Source organism: Felis catus, chromosome A2 (genome assembly GCF_018350175.1).
Source record: "Felis catus isolate Fca126 chromosome A2, F.catus_Fca126_mat1.0, whole genome shotgun sequence".
NCBI lineage: Eukaryota > Metazoa > Chordata > Mammalia > Carnivora > Felidae > Felis > Felis catus.
The window spans coordinates 82,105,777-82,131,638 of NC_058369.1; the positions used below are offsets into that span (position 1 = coordinate 82,105,777).

General features: G+C 38.5%; 1 long non-coding RNA gene across 1 annotated transcript; it reads right to left on the minus strand.

The window, feature by feature from the left end:
* Positions 1-3: 3 nt before the first annotated feature.
* On the minus strand, positions 4-25,380 carry LOC123383859. Its single transcript, XR_006594154.1, has 3 exons — positions 22,709-25,380; positions 19,032-19,226; positions 4-62 (listed from the first exon to the last, which is right to left on the minus strand). It is a non-coding gene; the product is annotated as an uncharacterized LOC123383859 (long non-coding RNA).
* Between the last annotated feature and the right edge of the window lie 482 nt (positions 25,381-25,862).

Sequence of the window (25,862 nt, forward strand, 5' to 3'; positions counted from 1 at the left end):
TGGAGCCTGCTTCAGATTCTGTGTCTTCCTCTCTCTCTGCCCATTCCTCACTCATGTTCTCTCTGTCAAAAATAAACATTAAAAAATATTTTTAATAAAATAAAATATTTTAGTTGGTGCACCTCGTTTCTCTTGCTCTTCCTAAATCTTTTCTGTTATAGAAAAATTGACGTATACACAAAAAATAGGGTGAATATTTGTAATGAAATCCCATGTACATATCTCCTGGCTTCAACAATGACTGATTCATGACCAGGTTTGTTTCATCTATATGCCTCACTTCTCTCTCATTTGTGAAACTAAACACAAATGTCATCTTGTTTCACATGTAAATATTTCCATTTGTATTGCTAATAAAAAAGGCCTAAAAAACTCCACAATACTGTATCTCACTTAATAAGTTATTTCTTGTTATCATTAAATAATCCAGTTAGTAAACAAGTTTCTCCCATTTTAAAAAACAATTCGTTTGTTCAAATCAAGATCTAGACACTACAGTTTAGACATATCTATTAATTTTTTTTAAGTTTGTTTATTTTGAGAGAGAGAGCTGGGAAGGGGCAGAGAAAGAGGGAGAGAGAGAATTTTAAGCAGGCTCCACACTGTCATGCAGAGGCCAAGGTGGGGCTTGATCCCATGAACTGTGAGATCATGACCTGACCCAAAGTAACTCTGGGAGCTTTGTATTAAAGATGGCAGAGCCTTGGGGCACCTGGGTGGCTCAGTTGGGCAAGCGTCCCACTCTTGATCTCTGCTCAAGTCTGGGTCTCAGGTTGTGAGTTCAAGCCCCACGTTGAATAAAATATGAATGAATTTAAAAAAGAACGAATAAAATAAAAAAACTAAAAATACATAAATAAAGAGAGCAGAGGCTCCATCAACCTTGGCTCCTAAATGGCTGTAACAAGCATAGTGCTCCCATCACCACCATCAACAATACACAAATACTTACAATACACAAATACACTATCATCACTGAACAAGAAGTTTACTTTTATGATGTTAAGCCACTGAGATTTGGGGTTTTCTCTCTCATGGAGGCTAGTACACAGGTCAATTGCTAGGTGGGATGTTGCAGTGTATATTCATGGGTGAGAAATCATTGCAGTTGTGAAATCAGAAAATGTTTCACAGGGAAGGTGGATGGAGCTTGAGCTGTATTTTGAACTATGAGCTGTATGTCAGTGACTAACTGGAGGGAAGGGGTGGGAGTGGGAGTTACCAGAATAGGAGACTAACAAAGGAACCACAATAGGAGTTCACATGCAGCCAGGGAATGGGGAGACCACCCTGATGAGCAGGTGCAGGATGGGGAGAATGGGAAATAAGGATGAAGAGAAGAGTGGGAGTAGGGTATGAAAGATCCTTGAGAATTTAGGACCTGATTCAACAGCAGCCACTGAAGTTTCTGAAGAGTGCCTGTTGAAAGGTCTATATTAGGAAAGTCAGTGAGACAAAAGAGTGCAGGATGGACCTGAAGGAAATAGATTAAATCTGAGTGACAATCCAGTTTAGATAAAATTAGAGGTTATATTAGTAAAGGCAGTAGAAAAGAAGGGGTAAATGCAAGTGTCATCTTAAAGCAAAAACCCATAGGGCTGGACAACAGAAGAAAAAACATGAAACTAAAAGATTATTCAATCAGTAGATCTATGTCTAGTCCTATGTATAATAGTAACTCCTCAAACTGTTCAAAGTTCTATTGTTTGAGACATAATATTTAATATCTGTAAAATGAAGGGATAGAACCAGATGATCCCAAAGTTATTTCCATCTATAGAACCCTTTGGTTATGAAATCATAAAGGAAAACATAAAACAACACAGGTGACACATCCAGTAGGAGGTAGAGAAGGGGTAAGTGTTCCACTGGATGGCTGAAACAGTTTGTTCGAATTGTTGCCAATCTTTTGTATTACAATGTAGCAATGCATGATGCAAAAGTACTTACAGTCTCCAAGATTTTCACTAACATCTTGCCTTTTTTTTTAAGTTTATTTATTTATTTAGAGAGTTTGAGCACGTGTGAGCAGGGAAGGGGCAGAGGGAGAGAGAGAGAGAGGGAGAGAGAGAATCCCAAGCAGGTTCCACACTGTCAGCGCAGAGCTCACTGCGGAACTCGTGAACCGTAAGATCGTGACCTGAGTTGAAATGAAGTCAGATGCTTAACCCACTGAGCACCCAGGCACTGCTGGAAGTCTGTACCTTTTAATCCCCCTTATCTATTTCTCCCACCCATCTCTCACCACCTCCCCTCTAGCAACCACCAGTTTTGTTTTGTTTTGTTTTCTCTGTATTTAAGAGTCTGTTTCTTTGTTTCTTTCCTTGTTTTGGCTCTTAGATTCCACATATAAGTGAAATCACATGGTATTCGTCTTTCTCTTTCCCTTAGCATAATATCCTCTAGGTCTATTCATGTCGCTGCAAATAGCAAGATCTCATTCTTTTTGATGGCAAAGCAACGTTCCGTTATATGTATGTGTGCCACTTCTTCATGCATTCATCTGTTGATAGGCACTTGAGTTGCTTCCATATCTAGGTTATTGTAAATAATGCTCCAGTAAACATAGGGGTGCATAGATCTTTTCAATTTAGTGGGTTTTTTTTCCTTTGGGTAAACACCCAGTAGTGGAATTACTGGATCATAGAGTATTTCTACTTTTAATTTTCTGAGCAACCTCCATACTGTTTTCTTCAGTGGTTGCCATAAATTTACATCTCACCAACAACGCATGAGTGTTCGCTTTTCTCCACATCCCCACCAACACCTGTTATTTCTTGTCTTTTTGATACTGGATTCTGACAGGTGTGAAGTGGTACCTCATTGTTGTTTTGATTTGTATTTCCTTGATGATTAGTGATGTTAAGCATCTTTTCATGTCTGTTGGTCATTTGTATGTCTTTTTTGGAAAAATGTCTATTGAGGTCCTCTGCCCATTTTTTCATTGGATTGCTTATTTTTTTTTGGTGTTGACATGTGTAAGTTCCTTATATATTTTGAATGATAACCCCTAATCGGATATATCACTTGCAAATATCTTCTCTCATTTATTAGGTTGCTTTTTGTTTTGTTGATGGTTTCTTCTGCTATGGGGGGGGGAACAAAAAATAAAAAACAAACAAAAAAAACCCACAACTTTTATTTTGGTGTAGTCCCAATAGTTTATTTTTGGTTTTGTTTCTCTTGCCTGAGGAGAGGAGACATATCCATAAACATGTTTCTAAGGATAATGTGTCTTTTCTTTCTTTTAGGAGTTTAATGGTTTCAGGTCTCACATTTAGATTTATCATCCATTTTGAGTTTATTATTGTGTATGGTGTAAGAAAGTGGTCTAGTTTCATTCTTTTGTATGTAGCTGTACAATTTTCCCAGCAGCATTTATTAAATATTCTTTTTCCCATTGAATATTCTTGCCTCCATTGTCATAGATTAATTGACCATATATGAGTGGGTTTATTTTTGGGCTCTCTATCCTGTTCCATTGCTGTTTTGTTTTCTTAGATTTATAATTATTCATAGATTTGTTTCATTTTGTATCACTTTATAAATAGGAAGGTTACTAGATGAAACTATTTTTTATTTTTTTTTATTTCTTTAAATAATCTTCACTTTCTGTATGGGGCTCAAACTCATGACCCCAAGATTAAGAGTCACATGCTCTTCCAACTGAGCCAGCCAGGCACCCCTGAAACTATTTTTCAAAGTAAACTAAGAAAGTGCTAATTTCCATCCTGAAAATAAGCCACTGAAGGGCAAATAGAAAAACTAGTTCCTGACATTCAACAGTTTTCAGGAGTCCACCATTGCCTTCCTATGGCATTAAAGAAAAATATAGCAGGTATTTATTTTAAAAACTTATAAGGGTCTTGGACAAGCTATGGAGACAATATACCGGTTCAATTATGCTACAGCATGGACACCAAGATGGATGAAATCAAAGAAGAAATGGGTTCACAAACATATACGACAAAAGACTGGTATCCAGGTTACACACAGAACTACGGCTCAAAAATAAATAAACAAACAAACAAACAAACAAACAAACCACCTAATTAAAAAGCGAACAAAGATTTAAACAGACATTTCACAAAGATAGGGCTATAAATGGCCAGTAAGCATGTCAAAAGTACTGAACATCATTAGTCATCAGGAAATGCCAATGAATACCACAATGGGTTCATTGCGTACCCACCAAAATAGGTAAAATTCCGAAGACTGACAACACTAAATGTTGGCAAGAACGTGGAGCAGCCAAACCTCATACGTTGCTGACAGAAGTGTGAAATGGCACAATTTTAGAAATGCGTCTGGTAGTTGCGTATAATATTAAGTATACACCTATGGCTCAGCAACTACATTCCTAAATACTTACCCAAGGCAAAGAAAAATAATATTCACAACACTTGTACAAAAGTGCTCATAGCAGCTTTATTCATCATGGCCAAATGTGAAAAACACTCAGGTTTCATCAATAGAAGAACGGATAAACCAACTGGTACAGTCATATAGCAGAATACCATTCAGCAGTAAAAAGGAACTAATTATTGGTTCACACAATAATTACAAAATGGGTGAATATCAACACTATGCTGAGTAAAAGAAGTCTTGCCCATAAAGGCATATACTTTATAATTCCATCTATATGAAGTTCTAAAACAGGTTAAACTAATTTGTGGTGGTAAAATATTAGCACAGTGGTTGCCTGGGGGAAGGGGCAAGGTGAGTGAGGATCACCTGGAAAGAAGCATGAGGAAATTTTCTGGAGTGACAGTAATGTTCTCTGTTTCAATAGGGGTTTAGGTTACACAGGTATCTACATTTGTCCAAATGCAGCAAATGGCAACCTGATATTCGTACATCTCATTACATGGACATACCGCTTGAAAAAAAAATTGTAAATGAATATATAGAACTCTAGTTAATGATATGCAGGCTGAAGTACACTGGTATCTGTAACTTACTTCATCAAAAACTTAAGATGGACTGCTGGGTGGTAAAGCAAATATAGTAAAATGTTCATAATAGAATACGTATATGTGGGCATATGTATATTCACTATACAATTATTTCAACCTTTCTGTCTGTTTGAAGTTTATCCAAATAAGATGTTGGGTGGTGAAAGAAAAAAATGAAAGAAAAAATCATATTTCTTATCATGATGCTTGATCAAAAGATAATAATTATTGATAAAATAAATGTTAGAGCAACAGGAAAAGAGGGATTTAGACATAAAATGAGACTAAGTGAACATTTAGTAAGCTCCTGATTCCCTAAGGTGTGCCTGGGTTTTTATGAAAGATATTAGATTTAACAAAAGTGTTAAAACTGTGGACACGGATGTCAGTATCCATCATTGAAAGGATTTGCAGAAAGAAAATCAGTGTGGGGAAGAGGGAGACTACAAAGAACAAAGGAAATAAAACTGAATTAAAGAGAAGTAGGGAAAACTGAATGAACAGAACAAAACGTACATTTTCATTTTGACCAATTTCGTAAGAAAAGAAAATGGCCAATTTTGAACTCTACAGAATCATGGTAGTGGCTTTTGTACACACATTTTTAGGCTCTGAATTAAATGCTTCAGTGAGATTTTACATACTATTTGAATACTTATTATTCAAAATGGTTTCAACAGAAAAATAGGCACATTGATCTTGGTTTTAGTATCTGTCAAAGCAGTAATTAGAGTAAATGTGACTGGAGTCCCCACTTCAAAAACCAAAGGGAAGGGCAGAAAAATTCAGCTGACAAATTGAGGTTGGTGGGGCAAAGAAGTGTTAATACCCTAACAGAGAGATGATGCTTCCAGAACTGAAGATAAAAGGTATTGTCATTAATGGGATACAAATCTGTCCATAATGAAGTATATGACTCATGTCTTTCTCAAAATAGATTTTCCTTGAGCCTTAAACCCTGAACTGTGCTGTGTCCCTGAAGATATCACAAAATGGCCTATTTTCACTTGTTAATCCCAGACCTAAATACTAATCTTTTACCTCGCCTATTAGAGGATAGTTTAAATTAGCTTTATTGATTGCAGAACTGGACACCTATTACAATGTCTTTTATAGTTCCTGACCTAGCAGAGCATGAGAAGTATTTGAAGTATGAAATAAACACAGAGTGGTGTTGGTAGGGGGTTATATTTTAAATTGCAAGCACAACACTGATTTAGTTTCTGTTTTGTAGATTCTTTTAATTCTACAGAGAAGAAAATTACTTGCAATATTGAACCACAATTGTCTGCAGGAGGTAAACATAAAGAATCTTAAATCAATTGACTTAATCAGTTTAGCATGTTTCATGTCTCTTCCAAGATAGAATAGAAATTAAATATCTTGCCACTACAAGAACCTTGACTGTAGTCTTGACACACTGGTTACAATGTTTTAGAAAATAACACTAGAATTTCACCTAGTTAACCTCATTTTAATGTAAGAACTTTAAAAACCTGTTTATTTAAGGATTAAATAATTTGTTTTGCTGTTATTAAACACTGTCAAGCTGTATTTATGAAATCAGATTCTGCAAAATAATTATTAATCCAGAAAAACCTTAGACTTGAAGGCATTTTGAAAAGTGATTTTACTTGCCACTTAAAGCATGAATATAACTTGCCTTCTGCAGTTTTGCTGGGGTGATTTGGTCATGCACGGTGACTCTGAGCCTGGGGAGCTATAGGGTACCTGGTTTGGCTAGTGGGTGGCTCACAGGTCCTGTGCACACATGCACATGTGGGCTTATTTATGGAGGGGCACTTCCACGGATGTGCAGTAGTGACAGCCAGTGGACCAGAGACTTCAAATACTCAGGAGCAGAGCATATGGCTTCCTTCCAATGCCTCTATCCTTAGAATCTGCCTTAAAATTACTGAGCCAGTTGGTGTGGGCCACATAGGAGGTACAGTACAAGGAAGTAAGAACCATCAGGAAGGGCTCTGTCATATATGTACAGATACAAAGAGATAAATATAGAGATGCAGATATCTCAATCCTCACAAACAGTTTGAATGAAATAGTTACTATTATTACCTCTTTTGCACAGATAAGGAAATTAAATGTCAGAGAAATTAAGCAATTTGTCTAGAACCACGAGGTGGTCAGGAATGGAAACTGCACTCAAACTCAGGACTCCAAGACCCTGCATTTAACCACTGCACTACAGAAACAGACCTGAGCCTCACTGCCCAGGGTAGCTTCCCAGACAAATAAGAAGAGGAGATGGGCAATACAGATTGCAGGGATTGGATAAACGGAAAAGGAGAGGCCTTTCTAGGATAGGGAGAGCAGAAGCAAAAAGACAGATATGGGAATGCCTATTGATGGAACAGGCCTGACTGGGTTAAGGGATTCTTTTTTTGTGAATAAAATCATAGTATTTTACTACTTTAAAGCACATTCATACCCATCTAAAGGGTCCTTGAAGTAATTCTTTTAGTAAAGGAGAAGGTATTATAATCCATCTCTGCATATATATAGAAATTAAAGACCAAGAGGGTTATACCTCCATCACATGCCCTACCCATCACAGGGCTTTTGTACATGTTGCTCCTTCTGCGTGGAGAGCAATTCTTCTCCTCTTCACCTTGGTAACTATTACCCATCCATCAGTTTAGTTCAACACTGACCTCCTAAGCAAGGCTTAGCTGACTTCCCCTGCCTTGGTCAAGTCCCTCCTTACTGTATGCACTCACTGAGCCAAGCACTTCACCCTGTTAGGATGTATCATACTTATTCTACTTACTGGTGGGAACAAATGCAAAAAGAGGAAGTAACTGAATAAAAACAAATCAAGAGCGCCCAGGTCTGCCTAGACTGGTTGCTCATACATTTTTCACTTTAGTACACTATTTATAAAAGGTCCAATTGGAAGATCTGAGGCTATTTTACCTGGCAAAGAGGATTTAGGGGAGAGGATCTGACAGCTGTCTTCAAATGTCTGAAGAACTATCATGTTGAAGGAGGATCAGACATATTCTGCATAGCTCCAGAGGGCAAAACAAAGACAAATGAGGTGAAAGACCAGGGAGGCATATTTCATTACACTATGAGGAAGTTAAATATGTAACACTGAGACTTGTCCAAATATGAAGCAGGCTATCTGTGAAGGAGGTGAGTATTCAAACAAAGGCTGGAGGAATGCATGTCAGGGCTGTTGCAGTAGAAATTTCTGGTAGGGAAATTTTTAGCCGCTTAGGCTTTTCTGAGACTAATGTGCTTCTACAGGTCTGGGAGGGACTTGAAGGCAAAACTGAACTTGATTTAAACTGACCTCAAGGAGGGAGAGTTGCAATGAGTTCTTATGATGCCGGACTAATACTGGGCTCTGTAAGTAATACATCTGCGTTTGTGGGTGGCACTTAGGTGCCATTGACGTCTTTGAGAGCAGCATTCCAACCGTAGCTAGGGCCTTGCAGCTGCCACTGTGACTGAACAGCAGGGAACACTCCAGTGTACAAGGGACTGATTCCAGGGTCACCCCTCCTCCTCTGAGTAGAATATGTCTCTCTTCCTTTTCCACCCCCACCTGCAATCCACATATACACAAATACATTTCTACAGTGGAAGCTGTCACGGATGCTGACAGATCTCTTCCAAATACTCTTGGAAGATGTTCTTTTTCCCAGCTTCTTAAGGCCACCTCTAATGCTGAGCACACTTTGACAGTAATGCTTCTCTCTCCTCATGCAAACACTCCAATAATGAAAGAGCCCCTGAGAGAAAATAAACTAAAAATCATCTTTTTAAGGCACCATTTCTATCTTAATTTCACAACAACAAAGGCCTCAAAAACTATGTGGAGGCTAAAAACTAGGAACCCTGATCTGGAAACTGAGGTCTGAGGACACCAATATTCGGAATGGAGGTGAACGGATCTCTAATTGTTATTCTTGGCAGATGCAGGCCTGGACCAACGATGACAGCTTTTCTATAGAGAAATGTAATCTGTCAAATAACCAGTTTGCAGATTCTGGAACTCAACTCATTTGGGAACAATCAAATTCAATACACTGTAATGTTAGAATTTCAGGATAAATGATCATTTATAAATCAAACCACAGTGTCTATTTTGCTGTGTGACAAGACATTTGGTAATCCAGTCATGAAATATTTATGGAGCCCTGTTACCTGCCAGGTAGTGTGCCAGGCACTGGCTCTGGAGAGGCAAACAAAATGGACGTGATCTGTGATGTTACAGGGTTTATTCTCTAATTTAGACTATAAAATAATAAGCACCAAATCAATTCATAACTACAAACTGATAACGTATATGAAAGGAAAGGGTCAGCAGACTCCTAAAGCCACAGTAGGCTTTCCTGAAGACGAGAACTTTCAGTGAGAAATTAAGAATAAACGAGAGAATTAACTGTGTGAGAGGTAAGGGAAAGGACATTCCTGGCAAAGGGCGCACCCCAAAGCCCTAGGGTATGAAAGAATGTGGCTTCTTTAAGAAATGGGGAGAAAGCCAATATAAGCAAGGGGGAAAAGCCTGGAGACGACACCAAGGAAGAATGCAGGGGCAGATCCTGTAGTGTCTCAGCAGCAACTAAGTGCATTCAGAAGCCCCACAAGAGGAGAGTGATGCAATTTATATTTTTAAAATGATTATTCAAAAGGTCAGACATGTGGAGAATGGATTAAGTGAAGGGAAGAACCGTGTCTCTTTGTACATAAACTCTCCATTCACAAAAATGACAACTTCCGATTTATAGCCATATTAATGTAGCATATTTAGAGTCACTTCTTTTAAGTGATTATAAGAGCCTAACATCCCACACATTTTTTTTGTTTACTAGGCAACTCTCTCCCAAGGAAACATACTATTGCTAAATGGATGAAAATTGAAATATTTTTTATTCAGGCATTATAAATTCTAACTCACATTGAGATGAAGACAAATTACTGTCTCCATGCAGAGGAGGGAGTAAAAATAAATGTGTTTTTATGTAATGTTGCACTTAGAATTTATCTCTATTTTATAATCAAGGGAAACTATGCACACTGAGGATGCTGGGATAGAAACAGAGCCAGAATTAGACATTGTCTATTCTTGACTATTTCTCTCTGTTTTTGTTGCCTGGTACTATTTCTTTCTGTGAAGCACTGTAGGAGTAGGCAGCTGGTCCTCTTCATCATTCTCATCAAACTTAAGTGTAGACTAGGGCGCCTGGGTGGCTCAGTTGACTAAGCATCTGACTTTGGCTCAGGTCGTGATCTCACGGTTCGTGAGTTCGAGCCCTGCATCAGGCTCTGTGCTGACAGCTCAGAGCCTGGAGCCTGCTTCGGATCCTGTCTCCCTCTCTCTCTGCTCCTCCCCAACTCACCCTCTGTCTATCTAAAAAATAAAATAAACACTAAAAAAATTTTTTTTTAAATGTAAGTGTAGACTTCTAACAAAAGTGAATAGATGTAATTGGGTGATACAATACTGTGGAAAATGTGCTCTTCTCTTCCTGGTCTGAAAACAGTATCCTTGGCAGAATCCATTAGTCAGATCCATCAGGAAAAGGGCTAGAAATTAGTATTATATTAAAGGAATGCAAAGACAAAAGAGTTTCTGGCATTCAAAATAGGATCATGCAGCAATCCAGGCTATTTTCCAAATACCTATTATTCCCTCTCCTCTCCCCAACAAAGCCCAAAGGACCCGTTCTTTTTTTTTTTTTTTAAGTTTATTTATTTATTTTGAGAGAGAGAAAGAGCACCAGTGGGGTAGGGACAGAGAGAGATGGAGAGAGAATTCCAGGCAGGCTCTGCGCTGCCAGCACAGAGTCCCATGTGGGGCTCGAACTCATGAACTGCGAGATCATGACTTGAACCGAGATCAAGAGTCTGATGCTTAACAGACTGAGCCAACCAGGTGCCTCCAAAGGGCCCATTCTTATGGTTTGGTTAGTTTAGTTTGTTAGTTGCTTGTTTTCTTAAGTGAGGTTGATATGAAAGTGGATGCTTTATCAAAGTAGGATATTAGGAGAAGTAAATGAAAGCTCACTGCTTTTTAGTCCCAGGGAATTATGGAAGGAATAGAGAAAGAAACCAAGAAAGAGAATCAGTCAATTAAATATGTATTCTGACACCTCCTTTTAGTGAGTTGCATTAAATCCATGGTTCGCCAACTTAACATGCCTCAAATCACCTAGAAGGCTTGTTCAAACATAGTTGTGGGGCTCCACCCCCAGAGTTTCTGATTCAGTAGGTCAGAGGTAGGACTTGAGAGTTTGCGCAAGTTCCTAGGTGATGGTGATACTGCTGATCCAGCGACTACACTTTGAGAACCAGTGTTGAATAAATGAAAGTAATACCAATGGCATCAAAGTTTGTCCTTGATTTTTATGTAGTGCCCTGGAAAGATCATTTCTGTGGCTGACCCTTGCTGAATGCTGGTGTGCAGCCAAACATTTCTAATTCACCCCAATAGGGAAACAATAAACCACATCCCTCTTCCCATTATAACAGGGCATCTCCTTAAGAAGAGAAACAGAACAGGTGGGGGTACCCCGGAGATTGACCAGTTTTTCCTAGAAAGACATAATGTTACCTAAGGGACATAATGCTACCTAAATTTCCAAATCAATCTTCTCTTAAATCATACTGGACACATGGTCAGGTTCCTTTCTCCTTCATTTCCCTTTCTTTTTTTTTTTTTTTAAATTTTTTTTTCAACGTTTATTTATTTTTGGGACAGAGAGAGACAGAGCATGAACGGGGGAGGGGCAGAGAGAGAGGGAGACACAGAATCGGAAACAGGCTCCAGGCTCTGAGCCATCAGCCCAGAGCCTGACGCGAGGCTCGAACTCACGGACTGCGAGATCGTGACCTGGCTGAAGTCGGACGCTTAACCGACTGCGCCACCCAGGCGCCCCCTTCATTTCCCTTTCTAATAATCATTTCAGGCTTCGTAAGACCATCTGGTTCCCCCTTTCCTTTTCCCACTGGATAGAATGTGGGCCCAGTTGGGATGGCGGTGAACCATCTTCTGCAGTGTGAATGATAAAAGCAACATCTTCAAGGATGGCCAAGCCACAAGACAGAAGGAGCCTTGGTCCTAGACACTGAGAAGCCACCTTATAGACTCTCTGGATTTTCCTTGTTTAACTCATTATATGTTGGGCCCCTTTGATACAGCGGTCTATCTAATCTGCATCCCAACCAATACAAATGGAATGAGAGGTAGGAGTTTGTGTGGGAATACACACATTAATTCCAACACGGTGCTTAAATTGTGCAAACATGTTGTTCCTATGCCCCACTCTTCCCCTTGATTATCAGTGACTCATCCAGGGCTACAGTTAGATCAGTTCTTCAATGCTTCACTCTTCTCATTTCCAGTTTTCCCTCTCCTTGACTGTTCTTTGTCTATCATCATTGCATTTATTCAAGTCTAGCAATCTATGTAATTACACCTCATGATTTATTAGTATTTCTTCCATAGCTGCTTTAAAGTTGTTATAAATGTCTCAGGCATTTTTAAACTTCAAAAGAACTTGTGAGTATCTGAGTAAGTAAATAAACACCCAAAAGAATATAAGTGTTTTAGGTTGTCATTATCAACCTTTCACTTTTTTAAACAAAATTTTTTAATGTTTATTTATTTTTGAGAGAGAGAGACAGAGTGTGAGTGGGGGAGGGGCAGAGAGAGAGGGAGACACAGAATCTGAAGCAGGCTCCAGGCTGCTGTGAAAATTATATCCAGCTGAAACTTAGCACAATATACCTAAGAATATATATATATATATAGTCATGATTTACTTATATGTACATATTTATTTACATATATTTACATAAATATTCCCCTGGACTTTGATTTATATATAACACATAGATAGTTTCTATTGAATAAAAAAATCCTATAAAATACACCAAATCCATGTTCACTTAGTAGTCAAATAGTTTAATCAAGTTTGTCTCTTTGTAAATTCAACAGGTATTCATATAATGTTAAATATTTTTGAATTTGTTTTTCCCCCCAAATAATGAATTATTTGTTAAAAAGAAAAAAGACTTCCCATTATATTGGCACTCAGACAGTAGGGCATATATCAATGCTAAGGTCCTATTCCTTAAGTCCTGATTGTATACCAATTTTGAAATATGTTGGTATTTACAGAAGTCACAATGCTTCAGAATCAATTGCTCAAAGCAGCCAGTAAGTACTCTTTGAATTCCTTTCTGAACTGTCACTTCACTGACCTGGTTTGGCCAAGATTAAACAATGGAAAAGCAAATATACATTACAGTTCATCTTCCTCTTGGGCTGACTAATGTAACACTGTTTTGTACCTCCCTCCATTCAAAGCATCAACAGTTAAGCAGTCCTCTTTCCAAAGAAACAAACAAAATAGAACTGTAAATAGTATAATAAGTACTCAGAGCATTATCAATACAAAATTATGGCAAATTTTATTTAAAACATTTTAGAGTACTTTTAAATATAGTTTCCTAAGAAGGGAATTAAGTGTATATATGCTATAGCTCTAATGCCTCAGGAAACTATTTTATCACCTGAGCCAGCTACTGATCACAGATAGAGATGGGGTTAGAAGCCATGATTAAGAGACTGAGACATTGAACATTTGTGACCAGGCGCAGGAATACAGTAAACCCAGAGACATATGCATCACCTGGGAATCAGTGCTTAAGACAGAGCCCATAGTCACATGTCTGGAGAGCCACCGGGAGTTAAGGAGCATATATACACAGGGTTTAAAGCAAGTCTTGAATCACATAGAAAACAAAGGCCAAAGCAAGGGAGAGAATCAAGAATCAAAACAAGAATTGAGAATTATATACATGGAACATCACACTGTTCTGTCCATTGGTCATTTGAGTGGATCTAGTCACAACAAGAATTGTGTGTGTGGTTGCTACAGGTACATCAGTTCCAGCCATTTCTTCCACCACAGTGGCCTCCCAGAGACTGCTAACCATGCCATTCGTTTCACCACTATCCATCAGTTGGGGCTTCAGAAAAGCCAGACTGGTTATAGACTAAATAAAGAACTTATATTTTCTCTTTGTGTCTGGGTTGTAGTGTGAGTTAAATTTCCACCCTGCCACATTAGCTATTGGCTGGACTTCAGGCAGAATAAAAGGGCAAAATGAGTTTGAAATTAGGCATGGGAACGTCCATCTAGCCACAGAAGTACAAGAAGACAAAATTAAATGAAAAACACACAAAACCCCTTTTCTCTTTCTTTTTTTTTAAAGTTTATTTATTTATTTTGAGACACAGGGCATGCATGAGTGGGGAAAGGGCAGAGAGAGAGAGAGAGAGAGAGAGAGAGAGAGAGAGAGAGAGAGGGAATCCTAAGCAGGTTCTGTGCGATCGGCACAGAGCTCGATGTGGGGCTCGATCTCTGGACTGTGAGATCATAACCTGCGCTGAAATCAAGAGTCGGATGCTTAACTGACAGAGCCACCCAAATGCCCCCTTCTTTTCTTTTTTTTCAGCTTTACTGACATAAAATTCACACACAATATAATTTGCCCATTTAAAGTGTATGACCCAACAGCATTTAGTATGTTCATAGACTTATACATCCATTACCACAATCTATTTTAGCACACGTTCATTACCCCAAAGAGAACACCCACACCCCTACCCTCTGCCATCACTCTAGGCAACCACTAATCTACTTTCTCTCAGTACAGATTTGCCTATTTAGAAATCTCATATAAATAGAATCATAAATATATGGTCCTGTATGACTGTTTTCTCTCACTTAGCATGTTTTTAATATTCATCCATGTTGTAGCATGTATCAGTACTTCATTTCTTTTAATTGATAAACAATATTCCATTTAATGGACTTACCACATTTTATTTATCCATTCACCAGCTAATGGACATTTAGGCTGTTTCTATTCTTTGGCTGTTATGATTAATGCTGCATGAACATTCATGTACCAGCTCCTGTGTGGACATATCTTTTCATTTTTCTTGGGTATACCTAAAAGCGGAATTGCTGAATCATATGGCAACTCTATGTTTGACTATTTGAAGAAATGCCAGACTGTCTTCCAAAGTGGCTACACCATTTTCCATTCCCATCAACAGTGTATGAGGGTTCCAATTTCTCCACATTCTTACCATTTAGTTGCTATTATCTTTTTCATTATAACCTCCCACCCCCTATTTAAAAATCTCAAACAGATCTTCTGGATCTTTGGATCTGGAAAACTGAACGAGTTCCCTGGTTAGAAAAGAAAGGCAAAATTCTGAGCACACACATGCCTAATGAGCAAGCAGAAAGAAAAGACCAAAGATGTCTGGATGTCTGGGGGGTCATGGGGGAGCCAGGGCATCCAGTCCCTTCAGACTGTAAACAAAAGGAGGCCTGGATTGAGATTGCTTCTACCTGCACTCGTTTGAGGCATGACTAGGGCATGATATGTAGGTAAGAGAAGATGAGTAAGGGTTGTAATTTCACTTGAAAATTAACTGGAGAGAGGAATATGGAGCCAGTGCTAAAGTGAAACTATTATCTTCTCTCCTCCATTCCTACTTGGTATTTTTCCACCAGAGTACATACTGAAAACCTTGGGGATATCCTCTACCTTTAAAGTTCTATGATTCCATGACTTTCTTCCTGTAAGTGCAATTTAAACTGATCGTGCAACTCATCATCAGGGAAATACAAATCAAAACCACAATGAGATACAACCTCACACCTGTCAGAATGGCTAAAATTAACAACTCAGGAAACAACAGATGCTGGTGAGGATGCAGAGAAAGCGGAACACTTTTGCACTGCTGGTGGGAGTGAAAACTGGTGTAGTCACTCTGGAAAACAGTATGGAGGTTCCTCAAAAAATTAAAAATAGAACTACCCTACGACCCAGAAATTGTACTACTAGGTACTTATACAAAAATGCTGATTCAAAGGGGCACACGCACCCCAATGTTTATAGCAGCACTATCAACAATAGCCAAATTACGCAAAGAGCCCAAATGTCCACCAACTGATGAATGGATAAGGAAGATGCAGTGTGTATATATGTATATATACATATATACCTGTGTATATATATACATATATATGTATATATGTGTATATATATACACACACAATGGAATATTACTCAGCAATCGAAAAGAAAAACATTTTGCCATTTGCAACAACATGGATGGAAAAAGAATGTGTCATGCTAAGCGAAATAAGTCAGTCCGAAAAAGGCAAATATCATAGGATTTCACTCATATGTGGAATTTAAGAAACAAAACAGATGAACATAGGGGAAGGGAATAAAAAATAAGATAAAAACAGAGAAGGAGGCAAACCATAGGAGACTCTTAAATACAGAGAACAAACTGAGGATTGCTGGAGGGGAGGTTAGGGGGGATGGGCTAAATGGGTGATGGGCATTAAGGAGGAAGGCACTTTTTGGCATGAACACTGGGTGTTATGTAAGTGTTGAATCACTAAATTCTACTCCTAAACCATTATCATACTATATGTTAACTAACGTGGACTTAAATTAAAAAAAAAATAAATTGATCGTTCAATGTTATCTTTTATAAATAGAGGCTTTATCTTAATAAGATTCAGTTTAAGTGTTTTTAATGGTTTTAAAAAATATTTTTACTTTTTGTAAACCTGAAACTAACATAATATTGTATGTCAACTACACTTTAATTAAAGAAAATTCTACTTTTAATGTTTCCTGAAGCTTGTTGAAATATAACTCTATCTATAGCATTAGTGCTTCCTGGAAGTCACTAAAAGTTCCTAAAAGTCTACCAAAGAAAAAAGATGAATATAGTTAAGAGGAAAAAAGTACATTTATTCCTTGGAAAGTACACTGATTACTATACAGCTAGTTAGAGAATTGTGTTCTTTCACCCTTGAGAACTGTGCCATGGAATAAATTAATTTCTTTGAACTGAAATATAACTACCACATCTGAAAATAGGAAAAAATGTATTAAAAGGAGGGAGGATTCAAAATAAGAAGGGCCAATGCCAAACAAAATACCAACCAAGCAAATTAGAAGACATTACACATACTCTTCCTTACTTAACATGGAAGGAAATTGCAGTTATTATTTGGTTAATAAGGCACTTCCTGGGCCTGAAAGTTACTAGCTCTTCCCTTCAACATATATTTGCTGTGCAACTGCTGTGAGCCGGAAACCTTGTTAGCTTTGTTAACTGCCAAAATAAATAAGAGAGTCTCTGCTGGCAAAGAGCAGCAGAGGGCCTGGCCTCTGCCAGGCAGATGCGAACTCATTATCCAGCTGCAATCCATTCTACGGCTATGATAGGCAAGAAGCAGAGTGAAGATGGTGAAGAGGAGTTATTTACAGTTACCTAAACTGGGGTAAGAAGGGGAAGAGGAATGTGATGGCAAAGGAATAGAGGGGTAAGGGGATGACCAGTGAACCTGGCTTCATAAGGAAAGGGAAGGATTTCACCAAGCAGAGAGAGACCAAGACATTTGTGAAAACATTCTAGTGGGAAAGCAAATGTTTTGGAGATTTATAAAGTTTAACCATATGAAAATGTCAACGGTCAACCATTTTTGGCCGATAAAAATAGCACATTCATACAGTTTCAACTCATACAAAACAAAATAATCCCCAGGATGTGTAGGGTGAATTCTTAGGACTTATAGGAGAATTAGATAGACAAGAAGTTGGGGTCAGAGTAGAAAGAACCTAGAATTGCCTTCTAAGGTTTCAACTTTATCCCATAGGTGATGGAACAGTCAATTCACAAAAGAACTTTTGACAAATGACCAACACATATATTTTTAAATTTTTTTTTTTCAACGTTTATTTATTTTTGGGACAGAGAGAGACAGAGCATGAACGGGGGAGGGGCGGAGAGAGAGGGAGACACAGAATCGGAAACAGGCTCCAGGCTCCGAGCCATCAGCCCAGAGCCTGACGCGGGGCTCGAACTCCCGGACCGCGAGATCGTGACCTGGCTGAAGTCGGACGCTCAACCGACTGCGCCACCCAGGCGCCCCAATATATTTTTAAATGTTTAAAGAAGTTCAGGCCTAAATGAAAACTGTCTATCATTTTCAATATCACAAAGAAAAAAATTTTAATGACAATATTCAATGCTATTAACACCTGAGGGAAACAGGATGCTCCCTCACACTACTGTGTGTGTAAACTGGAATAATCTTTCTGGAAAGCAATCAGAATACCCTTTGACTAAGCATTCTACTTTTAGGACTTTATCCCAAGGAGAGTCATGGCTATTAAAACAAAAACAAAAACAAAAACAGTTTATGGGTGCCTGGGTGGCTCAATCAGTTAAGCATCTGACTTTGGCTCAGGTCATGATCACACGGTTCGTGAGCACGAGCCCCACTTTGGGTAAGCCCCACTTCTCTCTCCCCTCCCTCTGTCTCTCTGCCTCTTGTGGGATTCTCTGTCTTTCTGCCCCTCACTCACTTGCACCCTCTCTCCCAAACAAACAAACAAAAAGTTTAGGCGACAGGATATTCTTAATGTCCAAAAATAGCAAGTAAAACAAATCAGGAATCATCCTTATAATTGAACACTATGCAGCTACATTAACTATTTAGATGAATATTTAATAACATGGCAATGCTCATGAAATTTTGTCTTATGAAAAAATCAGGTTATGAAACAGTACATGTATCAGATAGGGCTCTTAAGAACTAGGTCAGACTGACCAGATTTGAATTTCAAGACCATTTAAAGTCCTGTGACCTTGAGCAAGTAACTTAACCTCTCTGTGGCTCAGTATCATCATCTGTAAAATGGGGATAATGCTAGTACATACACAATGAGTTGCTATAAATATTAAATGAATTAATATACATAAAGCATACTTTACATGTAAATATACTTTGAAATTTTCCTGGCACATAATTAGCACTAAGAGTTAGTTATTGTTAATATCATTAGTATGTGTTGCCAGTAAATTAAGTCAACTTTTAAGCTAATTTAAGAAGTAAAGGTGGAAAGATAAACCACTGGGCAAGAACCACACCCAAAGCACTCTGAAAAACTGGTTTTGTGAAGTCATTACCACAGCTGCCAAGCACCGACCTCGTAATTTGCAATGCCAAGTCCTTGGATGCTGGACACTGCACACTGCCACAGAACAGCTGTCTCTCCCGCCACTGGAAACCGGATGCAGCTGCCATTGCTGCTATGCCCTGGCCAGAACGGATTCTGCGTCATCCCTGCTGCTTTGAGTCACCAGTTCTTGAATCAAAGTCTAGAGAGGATGCATCTGCTTGGCTGCACCAAGTCCCGAGTTCCCAGATGTAAGAGAGGTCAAGAAACAGAGCAGTGAGCATTTTTATCACATAGAGAAGGCAGATTCTACTTTTTAAGACAGGGGATTCAACATGCTTAGCATATTTACACATTGGGCAACTAAAGGAAGAATGATTCCTCTATGGTTTTAAAAATATAAATATAACTTAAATATATTTATAGACAAAGAAATAAAGGACTAAAAGGATATCTCTAAGTGTTAATGATTAATTGTGAACTGACCTTTATGGCTGATTTGAATTTTTTACCTTCTGTCTCTGTAATTTTCTAAATCTTCTATGACATAGAAAAGACATTTTCTCTTTTAAAGCAAGACCAGGCAATATCAGATCTCTATTTGTGAAAGAGAATTAAGTATTTCTTAGATATGGCCATGGACCAGGAAATGAAAGACTGTGTTCAAACGGCCACTGTTAACCTATAGCAGGCCTTTGTTACTCCAAGTGTGGTGAACAGACCAAAAACCAGCTTGACTCAGAAGCATATTAGAAATGCCGAATCTCAGGCCACATTCCTGACCTACTTAAAGCAAAGAAGAGGATGAATCAGGAAATATTCTAGAGATATAAGCAAGAAGGGTTGACAACTGGCGACAAGGAAAAAGTCATAAACGATTACAAACCTTGGAAACATTTCCAAACTTGGAAAAAGACAAAGTTATTAACAGAAATGGACTCCTGGAACAGGAGCCAGTTTTAAAGGAAAAAGATAAATGTGGTTTTAGATATGTAAGGTTTGAGAACTTGAAAGGTGGCCAGATGGATATGGTCAGTCTGGGACATGCAGAACTGAGAGCCAATAAGAAATATCAAGATTGGGTTTACAAATTAAGAGTCATCTAAGAAAAAGAGATGATAGAAGCCAGAAAAGTGGTTAAGAATACACAAAGCAAGAGAAGAAATGCAAGCAAGATCCTCTGGTGGTGCCTGTATTTTGGAAACATGGGAGAAAGAGAAGTCAGAAAATGGGTTGCCAAAACTAAGATCATCATTAGTTTTGATGGGCACCTGGGTCGCTCAGTCAGCTAAGTGTCTGACTGGCTTGGGTCATGATCTCGCAGTTTGTGGGTTTGAGCCCTACATCGGGCTCTGTGCTGGCAGCTCAGAGTCTAGAGCCTGCTTCAGATTCTGTCTCCCTCCCTGTCTGCCCTTCCCTGGCTCATGCTCTGTATCTCTCTCAAAAATGAATAAACGTTAAAAATTTTTTTTAAACAAAGCTAAGATCATCAGAATATAGTGTCAAAAAAAGCAAAGGACAGATATTTCATTACTATTCAATTCTCTCCTTTCATGACAAACTGGGAGTGATTTATACAATTACACTTAGATTAAACAGGACAGTGATGGATTAATGGAGATCTTAATTCTTGAGACATAAAATGGCCAAAGTATTTGGAGGGGGTAGAAGAGGAGAACACATATACCTTAGATTTCTCATCACCAGAAACCATCCAAAGTTATCTGGCTTTTGAAAAAAGTTTTGATGAAAATTTTATAATTTTTACATGTTGGAAATCAAACAAGACCATGACTTGTCTTTGTTTTATTCATTCATGTATTCATTCAGCAAACATTTTTTGAGAACTTAACTATGAGCCAGGCATTGAGGATATAGCAGATAACAAAACAAACAAAACCCTTTGACCTCATGGTGCTTACATTCTGAATGGGAGACAGATAATAAACAGAAGAAATAAATAAACATATTGTATGTTAGATGGTGATAAGCATTATGGAAGGAAGGGATGAAGGAGTGGGGTGAAAGTTGAAATTTTAGAAGAGGCGAAAGAGAAGATCCCACTGAGAAGATGAAGAGACCTGAAGGAGGTCAGGCAGCCACTCCTGGAGATTTCTGAGGGAAGTACTTTCCAGGGCAAAGCTGTACTGGACCTTGTGTGGTCAAGGAGGCCAGTGTGGCTGGCCGGACAGTGAGGGGGTGGGTAGGAAAAGAGGACTGGGTAGGAAAGGTCATTGGAGGTTTTTGAGCATATAAATGACATTACTGGGGCACCCAGATGGCTCAGTTGGTTGAGCCTGACTTAGGCTTAGGTCAAGATCTCATGGTTCGTGAGTTTGAGCCCTGCATCGGGCTCTCTGCTGCCAGCTCGGGGCCTGCTTTGGATCCTCTGTCTCCCTCTCCCTCTGCCTCTCCCCCATGCTCTCTCTCTCTCTAAGATAAGTAAACATTAAAAAATAAATAAAATGATATTATCTGACTTGGATTTTAACAGAATCGTCCTGGCTGCTATTTTAAGGACATACTGAAGTAGAAAAACCAGATGGGTAGCTACTGTAAATATCTAAGCAAGAATAATGGCGACTTGGGCCAGGTACCTTTGACAGTTTTATCTCTCTTCAGATAACTACCTTTTATATCCTTCTACTGTATCATACTGAAGTGGGTGGGAGGGAGGAGAGACTATGTATGTAGCAGAGAAAGGAGCACAAAACTCTCAACCCTTCTATTTCTATAAATCTATGTATTTTCACATTTATCTTCAGCTACACAGAACAAAATGTGTATGCAATTTAAATACTTAAATTTTATGTAAATATTTAATATGTTTAAATAGTATGTTTGAATCTTCTACATTATTACAGCCTCAAAGAAATGTTTTAAAAACCACTAAAAACCATTATCATCACCATGTCAATAAATTTATATTTAGGCCAAGGTAACAATAAAAGAACCTGATAATTTATTTTAAAGACATGAGCAATATTTTTGAAACACAGAGTCAGTGAATAATGACTAGTTCTGAAAGGTGTAATTTTAAACCTTCTACTCTTTCAATGCTATAATTAAAACAAAAATGAAAGTGAGATCAGAGAGTACACACACAGACCTGGGTCACACTGGGACATGTAATTTGCTTTTTCTATGGCTATGAGACCAAAGGCTCCATTTATTTGCTGAAGATTAAAAGGATAAACTGATTATTTCTTATTTTAAAATACAAAAGATACTAAGTCAAGTTAAATATTGATTGAGAGAAAAAGTTGTCAACATTGTATTAATATTACCCTGCATCTGCAGAGGTTTACTGTCTACAAAGCACTTTCACTAGCATTACTAGTTTGAGCCTCACAATAGACCCATTAATATCATTGTTCTTAATTTACAGAGCGCTTAAGGGACTTATCCAAAGGCACTCAACTATCTAGCAAGTGCCAGAGCTGGGAAGAGAACCCTAACATCCTGGACCACTATTCTTTATACTATACCAAACTGTATTCTTTTCCAGATACAGATTTGGGGCATGTTTTTCTCATGCAGGGACCATCTGGGTCAGCAGGACCACAGGTGGAGAGCGGCACCTATGGAAAGGTGCCACGGTAAATGGTGTTATCCCCATTTAATGTTAGAAAAACCAAGAAACAGAGGTTTATTAAGTCAAACTCTGGCTCTGCAATTACTCAACGGCTGGTGTCATTTGCACTTACCCTGGTCTTTTTCACAACTTCTAGTTCCCTTATGGCTTGCTTGATCTCCAGGCCTGCTCTTTAACACCTCCACCAGAGGGCAGGCAGGGCAGGAAGAAGAGCATTGGTAACTGGTTTGCTCAAAAAGTTGGAAGAAGAACACTTAGGACATTATCTTAATTTAGATTTTTAGAGGCTTTCTAGATTTCATTATTAATGCAAAATTTGCCACCATTCTTCTATGTAGACCTAGAATAAATAATGCAGTAAAATGATTTCAGAACTAGAGAATAGAGTTTTGTTATACATCTTCATATTTCCACTGCTGATTTTTCTAAATGATAAATATAAAATGTTAGATCTTTAAAAATATAACACTTGGGAAATAGATGGGCAATGAACAAGAACAATTCACAAAGAAGAAATTCAACTGGCAGTGAACATGGAAAAATGTTCCACTTCACAGGCAATTAAAGAGATAACATTTCAAACAAGAAACTGCCATGCTTCATCTGTCAAATTAATAAACATTATAAATGAGAATTACTGGTGAGGGTGTGGTGATATGGGCACTTTTATATATTTCAGTGGAAATGTAAATTGCTACCATCTTTCTGGAGAGAAATCTAACCCTTTAGACAGATGAATTCTGACAGAAGAAAATGGGAGTAATTTCCTACTACCTAAGTTGGAACTAAAATCTGGTTCTTTTTTCTCCAATCAAGAGAGCCCTTACACAGAGAACATGGATGTATGACACATGACAGAAAGAAACACAAGCTTTATGCCACCTCATGCCCTCCGCAGACTCGCTGAGATGGAAAGATGAGGGTCCCTAACCCCAGTAGAGAGTAAGGGCTATAACTCCCACCACTCCAGGGAAGAGGCAGAGTGTACTGGCAATGGAGAGAAATGGGAGTATCTGAAAGCCTGTGGGTCTCCCAAGATCACAGGGTCTGCTTCATAACCACAGGAGAGAAAAGTAATGCTTTCTGCAGGTTCCAGCAGGTGTAACACATCACAGTAACCAACATCTTACTATGCCAGGTTCGAGAGAGAGAGAGAGACAGACAGACAGACAGACAGAGAGTCAGAGGGCTCTAACGTTTATGGGACTATTCAGATATATATGTGCGTCTTTTCAGTAAAGGTCAGGCTTGCCTGCTCTGGACCACCCATGCACCCTCAATTACACTGCTATCAGTCTTACAGGTCAAATACATTTGCCCCTAAATTCAAACTACTGGACTATGGATAGAGTTGCTTGATCTTGCTTATAACTTAACAACTACTAGCTTCAGCTAATTTAAAAGACAGTCTAGTGGTGAAGAGTCTCACTGTAACAGGAATTTGTTTGGAAGGCCCAGGCCCCCACAGAAAGAGAGACTCCCCTGTGTTCTAACTATGAACTCATCACAATTTATAATAGGGAGAAACCGGAAACAACCTAAACATCCAATCAAGAGTGTGGTATGCACCCATTAACTGTTTCATCAAAATGGAAAATGCTTATTCTACGATAAGAAGTTAAGATACAGAATACAGAGGTTCCATTTCGACGTAAGCTGACTCTATCCTGTCCCACCCACTGAATGCAGACATAAAAGGGGCAGAATACATGAGTACTCTAAAATGAAATGGTAGCAGGCAGATAGGGAAAGAAGAAAACTGAAGTCCTGCTGAACCAGAAGGGAGTTTCCCATTTTCTTTTCTCTCCAGGGTCTCCTAGCCGGGACTCAGGATAGCCCAAAACCAGAAGTGGAAACCAGGCCTAGACAGAGAGAATTCCAGAAGAAGGCTCTAGTTCTGGTCCAATGAGCAAGAAAGGAGATCTCTAATGCTCCTAGAAAACAGAAAAAAAATCACTTAGGTTTTTTTGTTGTTGTTTTTAATCTTCCCCCCCCCCCCTTTTCTTATTTTTTCATCCTCCACACTCCAGGCAGCCACAGTAATGAGAGCATGGGGGCCACGGTACCTAAAACTCTAAGGGAAGGGACATTTATTGAGAAGGGAAACCAGTGTGAGGTTCTGGGAGGGGAATTACAGCATCAGAATTGGAACAGCAGACATGGTTTGGCAAACTGCCTGTCAGAGATGCCATGTGGACTAGTGTCAGGTAGGTGGAAATGTACATCTAGAACGCAGAGGAGAGGTCTGGGTGAAAACTTTAAGTTTGTGAATCATCAGTCAGAAGTTATTTAAAGCTAAATACTCTAGATGTTTTCTCCTTATTACTGAGTAACAGCTAATTACTGAGATTTTCTTACAGCTTTTTTTTTTAACCACTGAAGAAGGAAATAAAGTGATTATTATAATTCTAAAGATGGAGTCTATATTACCACTGGGAAAAATAGATTTGATTCAGTCCTAGGCCCTGGCTCCTAAATGAGTCGTCGTTAGGCTCTGCTTCTATGCTCCCTAAAATAATTTCGGAAAACTATAGTCCCCCACACATTTTAAAATTTGCACCTAAACTTTTTCATCATAAATTTAAATAGTGGCAAAGGATGTGTACCATAACTATTGACATTATTATATAATTATATATCTGGTGTATTATAACTATTGACATATTGTTTAAAAAACTATTATGTGATTCTGGGGCGCCTGGGTGGCTCAGTCGGTTAAGCGGCTGACTTCAGCTCAGGTCATGATCTTGCGTTCCGTGAGTTCGAGCCCCACGTCGGGCTCTGTGCTGACAGCTCAGAGCCTGGAGCCTGTTTCAGATTCTGTGTCTCCCTCTCTCTGACCCTCCCCCATTTCATGCTCTGTCTCTCTCTGTCTCAAAGATAAATAAACGTTAAAAAAATTAAAAAAAAAACAACAAAAAAACTATTATGTGATTCTTAAATATAATCCGGGAATGTAAACACCAGAGATGTTTAATTCCCACATCATTAAAAAAATACATAGGAACAAATTCTTTTATGTCAGAAATTTCACATCATGTTTTCTCCTTAACTCGTATTTCCATTCCATTTTCCCCACAAAATTTTATTCTAATATGGCATATTTTTGATGCTTGAAATCCATGATTGGTCATTCTATCATAATTCTTTACAATAAAAATACACATACAAATCGAAATGTTCTCTGGTTCTATAATGCTGGCATTTCTTTCTTCTGTCGTTACCATTATAGTTATTTAATGACAACACTGATCAACCACCACGAA